We start from the raw sequence: 14,302 nt of genomic DNA, 5'->3' as shown, positions 1-14,302 counted from the left end.
GTATTAATGTTTTGTTTCTGTTCTTGAGTATCAGGTGTCTTTGTGTGTGTGTGTGTGTGTGTGTGTGAAAGGCTCTACCTGTTGTATGTTTTGGCAGGCTTTGGACGTGGGGTTACGCTGAATTGAATTGATTAGGGTCATAGGCTGAAGCTAAGCATAGCACTATTAATATGGATTAACCATACAGCTCATTCAAAAACCATGGTCCAGTTGCCATGTGGCCAATCAGATAGTGTGTGTGTGTGTGTGTGTGTGTGTGTGTGTGTGTGTGTGTGTGTGTGTGTGTGTGTGTGTGTGTGTGTGTGTGTGTGTGTGTGTGTGTGTGTGTGTGTGTGTGTGTGTCAGCTGGGGTCGAGTACAGGGATGATGTGTGGGTGATTGTGGTAAGGATGTGAATTAGATTTAGAATTAGAATTAAAGAGGAGACGACATTAAGCGGGATGGGCTTACAGGCTAAACGCTGTGAGATGATGTGGGGGGGGGAGCGGGATGTGAACCTTATATAAACATTCATACACACACGAACACACACACACACACACACAGCGAGATCAATCAATAGATAAATACCTCTCTGCGTGGAAAGACTGAGGACGGGAGAAAAAGGATGGGGGAAAAAGAAATAGGGCAGACAAATGAGGACAGACACACACACACACACACACACACACACACACACACACACACACACACACACACACACACACACACACACACACACACACACACACACACACACAAATGATCAGTGTGTGGTGTGTTAGTGACTTGTGCTCTGTTGGTACACACATGCTTTGTCTGTGATCCAGACCCTAAAAGGACTGTAGGCCTCTGTTGTCTGGCAGAAGCCTGGGAGTTGCCTGCAGGTCGTCTGCCCAGACTGAGTGCTCTTTTTCTGGGGACAGAGAGTGAGGATGGCAAAAGTTTGTGAGAAGAAGACTTGTTTTCTGCACATATACATTTACTAATCATAAACACACACACACCAGGGGTACTCTATTTCCCCGTCTTTCTCCCAGTCACTAAATCGCTCCCTCACACACACACACACACACACACACACACACACACACACACACACACACACACACACACATTGACCCTGTGTGACAGCGATGCGGCTCCCCAGTGAGCGCCTATACCACCAGACAGATGGTGGTCTGCTTTACTGTACATCTACATCCTGATTGGTTTATCTGCTTGTCTGTGTTGGTGCCATCACTTGTTTGTCCGGACTCCAAGCTGCTGGGAGCTCTCCTAGCTGTGAGAGTTACCACCATCACCATTTGCTGGATTAGCTTGTTGACATTGTATGTGCATTGTTATTTACTCTTTCCTGTAGAGTGACTTTTTCTTAGCTAGGTTCTTTTCTACAATAGATTTTTTTCTCTCTTACTCTATTACTCTATGCTGAACTCGGCCTGTGTCGGTATGCATGTGTGTGTTTCATGTTTGTTTATTAGATGCATGCATAGACGTATGTCAGAAGTGGACGTGACGTCACCCATTGGTTTGTGGGCTGCGGTTTTAAAGCCTCGAGTTCGGCTTTTTGGCCGTCACCGTATTGGTTTTTGCAACCAGAAGTGAAACAAAAGAATGACCTAAGTACAACGGACGCTGAATAACACATTTTTTAGGAAACCAAAATTGTTCCAAATAGTACTCATGAATTGAAAACACACTGTGAAAGGGTTTCAATTCTAAAATGAAAACACAGACAAATCACAGACCGGACAACGCCCTAATAGCGACCTGTCAATCACAAGGTAGCCCCGCCCTATTTTAATCTCAATAGGACCACATTTTACTAAATGAACATCATGCTGTAATATAAAAAAAAGACACAAAACCAGCAGGAATTAATTAAGTGAGAAGTATTGTCATTTTCTCTTAGACTTCTATACAATCAGACTTTTTTTTTTTTTGCAACCAGAGGAGTCGCCTCCTGATAGTCATTAGAAAGAATGCCAGTTTTCGGCACTGCAGCATTGGATTCACGTTTTAGACCCGGAGGTTTCTCCCTGAATGATCTTGAACTTGTTTACAAGATAAGATAAGATAATCCTTTATTACTCTCGCAGAGGGGAAATTTACAGGATTACAGCAGCATAGGGTACAGTGCAAACAAGAGACATAGTAAAAAAAACAAGATCAAAACACATATTATAAATGAGTAATAAAACAGTAAAGAATATTAAATAACTAGAATATTATATATACAGACAGAATAATTATAGTATTGCGTGTGTAAGCCTTTTTAGAGCAAGATCAGTATTAATTACTAACCCATAACAGACAGACACACATTCCACTGAGGGATTTTGTCTGCAAGTGCTTTATTGTTATACCCCTTTTTTTTAACGGTATTAACGGGCTCGCCTGTTTCTGGGTGTTGCATTTAGTAGGAATTTCCTGCTTGAATGTTTTACTGAGAATCCTCCGGCCAGCTGTTCATGCACAGCCCTGTTTCAATTATTGAATCTACATCCATACACACATTACGACAGTCACCTGTGCTTGTGACCCTCAGCTGAATCAAAGGTCACATCCAGACAGACACAAGCGCGTCCTCGCAGGGTCGTCCGTTGGTGATACTGACTACTGGGTTGACTTCAGGCTCGCCGTCGCGCCTGGCTCCAGCTCCCTCACATGACCTCACCCTTAGCCCCTCACCACTCTCCCCATCTGCCCTCACCCGGCCGCACAATGGACAAAGAGTGCCTCAAGAGTGTGTGTGTGTGTGTGTGTGTGTGTGTGTGTGTATAATGATTACCAGCTCTCTTGCATCTCTTACGTACATTTTGTGTGTTTGTGTGGTTGAAGTGTGTGCGCCATGAGCCAGACTGGGTAAGATGGCAGCTCGGCTCACTCAAGGGCACAAGTTCACTGTCTCCTCTGCCATCTCCCTGCCAACTCCTCTCCTCTCCTCTCCTCTCCTCTCCCCTTGCTTCTTCTCTTCCGCCTGCCCTCCCACATTCTTGCCTGCGTGGCCTTTAATCCTCAGTCTGCGTAGCAACACTCAGACACACCAGCATACACACTGACGTGCTGGTTCAGACGCACACGGCCGCCAACACGAATGCATATTGACATGGCACTAAATGAGCGAACGTCAACCCTTGTCAACCTTGTCACACTCTGCCTTCATTGGCTCATACGATCTGACTCCGTGGCTGTGATTGGCCAGTGTGTGTCCACACCCCTGTGTGCACACAAACTCACACACACATAAGCACATTCGAACACACTGTTTGCTCTACTTCCTGCGTTGAGCTGTCTGGCTGGCATCATCTCCAGCTACAGTGCCAAAGGGTCAAAGGTGACCACTGCTTGGCAGCACTAGCTCCATGTCCTTCCGCTCTTCTGTGTGTGTGTGTGTGTGTGTGTGTGTGTGTGTGTGTGTGTGTGTGTGTGTGTGTGTGTGTGTCTGTGTGTGTGTGTGTGTGTGTTGTCAACGTGACAGCGTGACCTCTTTGATCATGTTCGCTCCCCTGGAGTTTTCCTCCATGTATATATTCAATATGATATACACAGCCTTTATATCCATCACTGTTTTCACTCTTCTTGCCAACAGCTCCTTTCCTCCTCTCCTGCTAGCATCCGTGCTCCTCCTCTTCTTTTGATTCCCCCCACCCACCCACCCACCCTCTTACTTTCTGCCTCCCACCCTCCCTCTGTCCTCTTGGCACAGACTGACAGGATTGAGTCACTTGGATTGTTCTTACTTCCCAATGAGACACATATTGTGTCAGTGTCCAGCCCACTGTGTGCTGCACTGTATGCGTACAGCCAGAAGGCAGCAACAGTGTCCAACACCTACTGTATATAACAGCGTGTGTCACTGTGTATTGAAATGACACTGTGGCATTTTTTTTTTTTAATGTATGACTTCATTCTTATTATATTAAAAAAAGTTATTTTCCCAACAGAGAATAATTTAGATTATGACTTTTCATGCATTCCCAACAGAACAATCATTATTTTCAGATGCACTCAAACGGAAGGATTCTGTCTCCGCTTTCATCGTTGCATTTCTCCCGAGCAAACAACTTAAGAGATGCTCTGTAATTGGGTCTCTTGCTTTCCAGCGCAGCGTATTCACCCAGCTGACTTGCTGACGTATTGTTATGTTCATAAAGTGGCACATTTGCTCCGAGTTTTCATTGAAGTGTTCCTCGGGAGAAAAAAGACTTGGCCGCAGTAACAGTGTTTGTTATCACTGTTATCTCAGTGGTGCTTTTGGAGGAGTTGGCAACCTTGCTCAGTATCACTTTGTGTGTGTGTGTGTGTGTGTGTGTGTGTGTGTGTGTGTGTGTGTGTGTGTGTGCGTGTGCGTACATGCATGCATGCGTGTCTCTGTGTTGAGGATGTTTTCTCACTCTTATCGACGTGTCCTTGGCTGTGCAAGTGCACCAGCCTTCTATTAGTGTAATTCACTTTCTTTTATGTCTCTTGGAAGGAAACGCAAATAGCTCGGGAGATAAACGTGAGGAAAAGAGTGAAAGAAACAACTCTTATACACAAAGATAATGTCAAATAGGGAAGGATGTGGGCAGAAAAGCAGGTGGTCAACACCTCATTCATTTAAAAAGCTGAAACAAATGATGTGTTTTATATAAAAACAGATAAAGAGACACATGAAGTATGACACAGGAAGAGAGAGGAATAGAGACAAAGACAGTTCCAGCTCTAGAACATGGGAGAGGCTTACCTTAAAGCACCCCTCTGCTGGCCAGACAGGAAGTGTGTGTGTAACAGCTTCAGCACAAAGACCCACAGTGTGTATCTGGGCCAGCAGGAAGAAGGAACCGAGGGAGGAGAAATCCAAGTCTCAACACAGGCCTTCCCTCGCTGTTCAGCTCTGCACTGTACCTTCTCTGCGACATGTCAAGCTTTCTTTCTTTTTTTTTTTTTTTTGCAAAGCTGCACTAAACTGCTCTGGAGTTAACTTGCCTCCAGCTCTTTAAAGTAAAACAACACTGTACAGCGTTTATATGGCTTATTGTCATACTCTGCTGACCCCCGTGGATCCTCCCAGTCTCCCTTGTCATTTCTTTGCTCCCTGCTTCCTTCCTTGCAAAGTTTTCTCTTTCTTTTATTGCTCTTCTGCCGCAAATATGCGTTCTGACACAGTGCTATGTATTTTTACTTCATTTTCAAAATCTGCATTCCCCCAGCTCACATATCTTTCTATCTCTGCACTCTTTCCTGGTGGCTTTGCCCCTCTCTAGCTGCCTCTTTGTCTGACGGCGCTCGGCTCCGGTTGGAAAGTGTCAGGCTTTTATTTGAACGCGATAGCGTGCACGCTCTGTGTTGGATCATGCTATCTAAGGGCAAAATGCAGGAGGGATAAGCTCCTACTCACATCTCAATAAAATTCACGGCTCCATATTTCACTTTGATTTTATTCACGTCACATCTCTCTCTCTCTCGCTCTCTCTCTCTCCCTTTTCATCTCTTTGTCTCCCTTTTCTCTCCGTTTCTGGCCTGCTTCTCTCCACAGTCTAGAGAGTGAAGTCTGAGCTAGCTGAGAAGCCTGGCCCAGGGCCGTGTTGCTTTATTTGCATTTCACCATGCTCTCCATGTGCCAGGAAAATGCCACCTGGTGGTGAAAACCTCCTACTGCAGCGACCCATTCAATGTGTCCGCCTCTCTGATGTTTGTATCATGTGAGAGCCGAGTAGGTAGTGGAGAGAGTATGCGTGCCCCCCCCCCCCCCCCTTCCTCCTGTTCCCCTTCTCTTTCCCTTTCCGGCCTTTGTGCAGCTGTATTTATTTGGGCTGGAGCAGAGACACCGGTCCTTAACACACTCGGGCCCCCACGCCGGTTGACGCCTTTAAGCTGAGTGGAGATGAAGGTTGACAGGGTAATAATGCTGGTGTCAACACCGCTTACAGGACAGTTATATCAGTATCAGCTCAGCAGGGGGACGTTCACACTCTGTTAGGCTGGGTCGTGAACCGTGCTGGGGGCCCCAAGCATCAGACGCACACACACACACACACACACACACACACACACACACACACACACACACACACACACACACACACACACACACACACACATGCAGTACGCTCGAGCCCCTGCTAATGAAGCAGCTTAGACGTACATGAACCTGAAATGCTCACATAGAGCAAATCGTTTCAACCACACATGAACACAAAACTCAGCACATGTACACATATTCCTGACATAATCTTTTTAATACAGACTCGTGTGGTTAAATGTAAGTGTTACTTTTTAAGCAAATTCTCCACGCGTTAAAGAGATTTATATATTCAAATTGAATCAGCCAAGTCAGGCACACTTTCATATCAGAGCCTTGTGTGCTTTCTCTCCCAGACACGTGTCAGCTGGAGGAGTACATTTGTACAAGTGTGTGTTTGCATGTTTTAGTGTGTGCGTGAGGCTGTGTGTCTTCTTGTGTCTGTTTAAGTAGGATTTTTGCTCCTTGAGCCCTAGCGGTCCTTCAGGACTTTGAGCGGCTGTCCAAAAGCGAGTCTTGTCAGCACGACTCCAAAGCACAGAATCCCATTTGCACTCGACTATCCGTATTAATTATGAATCACAGTTCTGTCGGAGGCCTGCGTCACCGCATTGCATAGCGATGATCACAGTAACCAAATGGGATGCTAACGGGATTGCCTTTCTACACAAATGCTAATATTTCACCACTAAGTGTCAAAAGGAGATTGCAACATATAAAATATATCGTACGCTCATGTTTAGTTTTTCTTTTGGCTGCTAAATGAGTTCCATGTTTGCTTTTATTTGACTCCCTGTCTTTGGATGTACTTAAGCTTACAACACACACAGAGGGAGAGTGAATTCATTCTCTGCTCAGGCAGACATTACTCCACTATCTCTTTGCATAGCCAATAGTTATTTGCTGATATATTTAATGCTCTGACCCGTATATTGATCCTTTGCACACTGGATATTAAAATACATGGATATGATTCAACCAGAGTGTAAATCAGGTCTGACCCGGTTCAAACTGACTGGTTCGGTTTAAACTGAATTCCTCACCACTGCAGCATTTCATGCGCCCAAACTTGACTTGAAACCCGACTTTATCATGGCACACGAGTGGCTCAAGTTGTTACGGAGTCTTACCTCTGTCTGTTTCATAATTCAGCAGATTTTTTGCAGCTTTAACATAAATCACATTACTACACTTAGCTGTTGTAATTCCATATGTCAAACTTTCGCCCTTTGCCAGGACACAAATGATTCTTCTGATGCCATTTTAATCTTCACTGCCTCATCTTTTAATATGCGTAGCCTAGAACAAGCTGACGAGCTCTTAAATAATGGCAGTGCATTGTTTCACATGCTCTGATTTAAGGAAACAAGCCATGGCACGAGTGTGAATACTAAGTCAATGACTCATTTTCAGCTAAATGCAGTGAAATGGTTGTGGAGGGCAACATGAATGAAATGATGTTAAGCCTTAATAAACAGTTTTTTGGGAGCACCCTTTTAATGAACCAGGCCTGGTTCATGCACACACATAACAGTAGATTCACACATCCTGTGCTTAAGTTCATAACTCTCATGGGAAGTCATTTTACACCCGTCTGAGTAAGCGTTTGGCTTACTTTAAATGCCACAAGTGAATGACTTCACCCTTGATTATGCAGAATATAGCTGTTTACTTTCAAGCCTTTTTAACGAAATTCTAAATTGCTTTAATTTGCCTTTTTTTTTTTTTTTTTTTTTTACCACATACCGTACAGTAACGAGGCACTTAAAATGGTTGTAATTGGTACTCCTTGGGTTTTCAGGCTCCTACTCTTGGAATTTCCCAAAATTAATTTTTATAGACCATTGGGTAGGCTAATTTAATATAATCTGCCCCGTTTTGGGGATTCCACCTCCGGGCCTTCGACCTCATAATTAGCCTAGCTTATATTGTAGCATCTTGGGAATACCCCCGTGACTTCACAAAGCCAGTATCTTTGGATAAAGCAGGTCTGGAGAAACAGTTAGGGACCCAGTTTTCGGAGGCCCCTGTATAACCCGGTGTTGGGTCTCAACCCAGTGATGGAGACGCATTATGCTGCGTAGCTGTGTCACACTGGTCCACAGTAATCTGCACTGAAGGAGCCAAGAGGTGATGGTGGGGTGAGGATAAGAGGATGAATGGAGAGAGGGAAGAACAACGGGAAGAAGTGAACAGGATAAATAAGGGGGGGTGTATGGGCATCCAGCCAGCCACATACCCCCGTAAACCTCCACTCGGCACCCCACCCTCTCACTATCACCCCCTCCGCCCATTCCCAGAGAGTTCATGCTTACTATCTCGACCCATAACCCCCTCCTCCTCCCCTCTCTCCCACTTTCTTTTACTCCCGTTCCCATCCTCCATGCTCCCAGCCTTGTAATCCCCCTCTGCCTCCTCCCTCCATCCTTCCCCACTCGCTCCCATCCTCTCCTCCTCCTCCTCCTCCTCCTCCTCCATCTCCTCCATCCATCTCTCGCTTTTCTTCCCATCCCTCCCCTTCGTCTCTCAGCATCCCTCTCTCCTGGGTCTCTCTCGCCGTGGTGTGGTGCTGTTGGCAGAGCGTGGGCGCAGGCGGCACACAGACGGGAGCACAGATGGGCAGCAAGCTGCGCAGGGCGGCCAGGCACACCTGCTCCACACACACACACACACACACACACACACACACACATACATACACACACACACACACGTACACACACACACACACACACACACACACACACACACACACACACACACACACACACACACACACACACACACACACACACACACACACACACACACACAGAGCCCTACTCTGCCACCTCGCCACACAGCCTGCCTGGCACAGTGGCACAGTGATACAGGGACACAAACACAAATACACACAGACACACGATCATACATACATACTGACATACATTCATTTGTACATCCATACATACTTACAAACGTTTGTGCATGCATAGATTATAAACTATGCAAACAGTGCTTTCTATACACACGTAAAACCAAATTTTACTATTGATTTTTTTTTTACATTTTCCTTCTCTTATAAGGTTTATGAGAGAATTTTTTGCTTCCATTCAAAGGTCACACATACACACACACACACACACACACACACACACACACACACACACACACACACACACACACACACACACACACACACAGCAACGATAAAGAGTTGTGAACACTGAAACAGAAATATACCCTAATATGACACAGACTTAAATAATTAAAGTATAAAATAGAGGAAGAAATATACATAAATAAAAAATAAAAAAAATAATAAAATAACGTCCAATAAAAGAGCTGAGTGAACATCTGTGTGGGATAGCCGGGGGGATTAGGAGGGTTTGGAACATTTTAAGCGCATTAAGGATTAAAAAAGGTCAGAATGTTTAGCAACATACCGATAAACCTCTTAAGCGAAACCCAATTGGGAGGCTGTACCGCGTTATCCTGTGTTTTGGGGAGGAGAAGAGAGCAGAGGAGAGGGGGGGGGAGGGGGGGAGGGGGGAGGGAGTCGAGTTGACATTTGTTCCAACAAGGAGGGAAATCTCTGTGAACATGCGTGTAGCTGCACATATGGACACACGCTGGTTTGATGGGGCCACAGAGTACATCGGCTCACTTGTTGGTTTTGTACATTGATGTCAGGAGTGTGCGTGCTTGTACTGCACAGTCGCTCACAAATGACCAGAACTGTTTATGCATCTGTCGAACAGTGGTGCGCCACTGCAGGGCCCTAATTTTCAAAAAAATTTGACCTTGACTTTTACTTTGGTTTTATCCCATGTTTGTTATCAGCGTTCAGTTTGTAGATTTCCGCACTTGGAGAAATGCAATTTGTTGCATTTTTGGTTTTGTTGGAATGTGTTTAAATATTTTTTTTTCCCCAGCTGAGCTTAAGTTCAATGCTCTGTCTGCTCGCCACAAAGTGTGACAGACTAGAAAACTCTGACCGACCCCTGTCAGCAGTCGGTCAACAGCACAATCTTAGCAGGTCACTGAGCCAAAACCTAATCCACAACTGGTGGATGGATGGTGGCTTGGTTGGATGGTTAGGTGGTTTGATAGAAAGGGTAACAGAACAGAACAGCAGCTGATTAAGGGGGAAAGAGTTGAGTAGTGAAGAGAATGTATAGAAGATGTGGTGTGGCTTGAGAATGATTAGTTGTGTTGGTTGAGAACAGGGATGGAGGTGAGAATCTCACTTTAAACCCCAAATAATGATGAGGAGGGGAATGCAGTACAGATTATATTGATGCAGAGAAAAGCCACAGAAATACGTGCCGGATGCCAGAGGGATGGTATGGGATCGTGAGAGGCAGAGAGCACCCACAGTGGGGGGTACAGCACCACATGTCAGGGCCATGATGACTGGGGTTATGTTGATTATGGGGAGGGTCGTGAGATTTGCCCCGGAGCCTGCAGGGAAACTCTGTAATCAGCAACCAGTGACAGCCGCCATCACGAAGCTGCAGCCACAAAGAAACACTACAGTTAGAAAACCGACTCCCAACACAAACTCACCACCCAGCCAGCCTCAACGTATCAACCTGCCATGTGCTAAAGGGCTTTAGCAAACATTTGCTCATATTTCTTGCTGCTAAATTTTAGTTGAATATGAGCGCAGGTTTGGTCTGCCAACTGCTACCAAAAACGATCCCGGTCTTTTCATCTTACTGGAACCGGATCTCGCTCTCATCACCAGCCACTCGTTTGCTTTGGCTCTACAATACAGAGCAGGATTTAGTTGTGCAGAAGCATGACTTTTCAGATGTTTTTTATTCATATCAATTGCTGAAAATGTGCGTCTTACTTACTCTTGACCTCAGAATTCTCTCCCTCATTTGAAAAATGCTTCACGCCAATTTCCCATTGGTGAAATCGAGTGAGTGCAAGTGAGAAATTGAGCACGAAGCAAAAACCGAAGTTATTGAATTGACTTTAAATCTTAACATCTGAGTTGAATAATATTTTTAACCAAGCTGGCGGGGAAACCCAAGTTTCTGCTCATGACTGTGGCACCCCATTGCCCCAAACTGTTTCATCAAGACTGACTCATATACTGAACCACGTAGAGTCAATCTTGCCACAATCCAGTGCCAAGTGGGACTGGGCCTTTGTGTAAAACCTGGTGAAACATGTGTAGATGACTTATGAGCCAAGTCAGGCCCGAAGTACAAAACGCTTTTGGAGAGAAAACCCTTAAATTTGATGGTTCCAGTGGTGAATCACGATTGCCAAACAGTGGGTTATCAAAAATTAAGCACAGCCTTTCCATGTGCTTCTTGTTTGTATTTGTACATCATCAGGTCAAACAGTGAACACTGTTAATCTGTGTGTATTTTTGTTTTAATACACTGGAGTGAGGGGCCTGCTGGGTCGGCTGAAAGGTTTGAGGTTAGAGATGGGGTTGGTGGCGGTGGAGGTGGAGGAGCATCGGGACGGGACTGCAGGACTATGATTGGGGTTGCTGAAGGGAGGGCTTTGGGGGCTGCGGTGGGAAGATAAGGGGCTGGATGTGTGGTTAGGAGGCTGGGGAGAGAAGGGGGGGGGGAGGTTGAGGCTGCTGTTGTAGGCTGCGGCTGGCAAAGCGGTGATAACCAGCAACCAGACCTCCTCTGTCTTACCTTCTCCCTGTCCTCTTGTCTACACAGCTATATGATGAACCGTTGGACTCAACAGTGACACTGACTTCCGATGAATGATGAAGTGCTGCATTGTAAGTGCAGTGCTAGTTGACTAGGCAGCCTGAGCTCAGAGAACTAGAGATAGAACTGTTAAAAGTTCTGGTATCTAGCTAGGTCATCTTATTGTACAGTGTTGAGGACAGCATTTCAGGAGTTGAACTCTCTCTCTCTCTCTCTCTCTCTCTCTCTCTCTCTCTCTCTCTCTCTCTCTCTCTCTCTTTGTGTAGACAGCACAGAGGATATTATCACCACTTTAGAAGTGTTCTAAAAGAAAATATAGGAGTCATGCTGTAAACCGCCTACATTAATCCTTCTGTCTTACATATTCTGAGAGCTGTTGTGGTTTGGTCGGTCGAGGCCTCGGGGTGTTGTTGAGGACAGCTATCAGTGTCACTGTCACCGCACATGTTCTCCCTGACAGTTTCTTATCTGCCATGAGCCGCAGTTTTCACTCCTTGGTTTTTCACCCCTCTGCAATAGAAGAACATGTTGGGGGTCATGACAGGCCAACAGTACGCCATTTAAGAAAACGGTAAGGGTGGGATTTCCAAGTACAGGGTTTTCCTAAATGTTATATGTCCACATTGAAAAAAACAATTGATTTCTGTTACTTAGTAAGATGATTACAATGTCGGGGACATCATGGCGTTGTAGGTATCAGTTCCATGGTGTCGATTACACGGTTCTCCACAATGTCAATCTCTTATTGTAAGAAGGTCTGAACTTGTTTTTTTAGTTATTGAGATAAACTTTAATAGACTTTGTAACATTTAGCAGGTAATAGGAACAGACTCTAATTAAAACATACATTTTTAATCTTCACATTAAGAATAAACATAACTGAGTTTCATCCAAATGTGTTAAAAACGATCAACTTATTGCGAAACATGAGTGTAGTTATACAAACATGCTAAAGTCAGATGGCCTCGGCCCAGTGCCAACTCTATTCTCTATTCAAGCAGCGCTAGTTTCAAACGTTGCTCAATATAGCAAGAAAGTCGGCAACACCTACAGCCCGTCCCTTCGGGCCTCCATCAAAGCCACTCCCTCAAAATGTTAATTATGAACGAAAACAACAAACATCGCTATTGTTAGTACTCACAGCTGTTAAGCTAGCAGCTTGTGGAAGGCAGGTAACTCGTCCAATCATTACATTCGGGGCGAATGAAATGATTTGGGCGGCCTTTTCACGGTCCTGCAACAGCCACAGATAAATATGACAATAGAGTAATAAAAACCTAATAGAAGAAGGCTTTGCTAAAGAAACTTCTTCTTCTCTTATGTGATATTTGTACCACCAACCTCCATCTGTGATCGTACGTTCCCTCAAAGTCTTGTGAAGGTTTGTGTCAGCAAAGCGTTCCCTGCAGCTTAGGCATTGGACTCAGATATCTCTCCAGCATACTGCACATACAGTAAGGTGGCTGTGTGTCTACCCAGTGCATGTATGGTGTGAGAAATAGAGTGTTTACAATATTGTAGAGCCCTGTGGTGAAATACTACATGACGGCAAAAGGTCCAGTGAAGTCAGGTTGTTTTTCTCAACAGCTTTCATTGGCCATCATATATGTTTACTCTTGAGTGTGTACCTCAGTGTTTGTCCACGTAGGAGTGTGTGTGTGTGATGTGTGTGTGTGTGTGTGTGTGTGTTTGAAAGTGTCTGGGTGCGTGCACGTTCGGGGGCGCAGCCTCGTATGTTTGGAGTGAGTGCCGTCAGTTAGCTGGAATGTGGCGCTACCGCCAATGCTAAGATGGCTGCCAAGCTCTAAGATGGCTGCCAGGATTACACCAAGCCAGTGAGAGAGAGGAGAGGAGCGAGAGATTCTGCATGAGAAGAGAGGGGGAAAAAAGAAGCCCTCTCTCATTTTCTGCGCTCTTTCTTTCCTCCATTCTCGCTCTCGTCTGTCTCGCCCCTCTCTCTGTGGATAAGCAGTGCTTCGTAGGCAGCGAGACAGGTCTGTTATTGTTTCTGCTCAGTAATCTGTGGCTTAGTGTGGCTGCAAGGCAAGTGCTGCTGGCAGGAGTCTGTGTGCTCTGTTATCACCTACAGCCTGCAGATAAACACCTCCTTTAGCTAGCTTGCTAGCTAGCCACAGCCGAGCGAGGCCTGAATGGCTGGTGAACAGCATTAGGGCCCCCGCACCACACCGGGGCCTGGAAATGGAGCGCATTCTTTCCCACCAACTCCTTCACGTGGTCACAAAAACAGAAGAAGCACGTACAGCTGCTCAGCCTGTGTTGTATATTCATAAACATACAAGCATACACACGTTTGACATCTTCTTTTCCTACAACCCGGACAAGAATGCACCGTCTTTAGAACGACTTTTCTCAGCGTTCGTGTTACAAAAAAAACCTCCGATTGCACACCTCCTATTTCAGCCTGCAGCTCCTCCAGGTCTAATTGTGGCCCTTTGTTGCCAAGACTTGGCGTGTTTGTGTCTGCACATGTGAGTGCTTTCGTCGACCAGTCATAACAGGTGTGTTTGTGTGTGTTTGTGCAGATGCGTATGTGTGTGTGTGTGCGTGCCTGTGTTTGTGTTGCTCTACTGTCATTTGATCCCAAGAGGAAGAGTTTTGCCTCAGCTTAAACAGACTCCCA

At 45.4% G+C, this 14,302-nt stretch overlaps 1 protein-coding gene across 1 annotated transcript in view; it reads left to right on the top strand.

The window, feature by feature from the left end:
- LOC129096163 (nuclear factor 1 X-type-like) overlaps nt 1-14,302 on the top strand; it is a 112,232-nt gene that overhangs the window by 74,883 nt on the left and 23,047 nt on the right.

The sequence above is a fragment of the Anoplopoma fimbria genome, chromosome 9 (genome assembly GCF_027596085.1).
Source record: "Anoplopoma fimbria isolate UVic2021 breed Golden Eagle Sablefish chromosome 9, Afim_UVic_2022, whole genome shotgun sequence".
Classification (NCBI taxonomy): Eukaryota; Metazoa; Chordata; class Actinopteri; order Perciformes; family Anoplopomatidae; genus Anoplopoma; species Anoplopoma fimbria.
The sequence above is the reverse complement of the archived record's forward strand: the minus strand, read 5'-3'. Positions and strand labels throughout refer to the sequence as shown.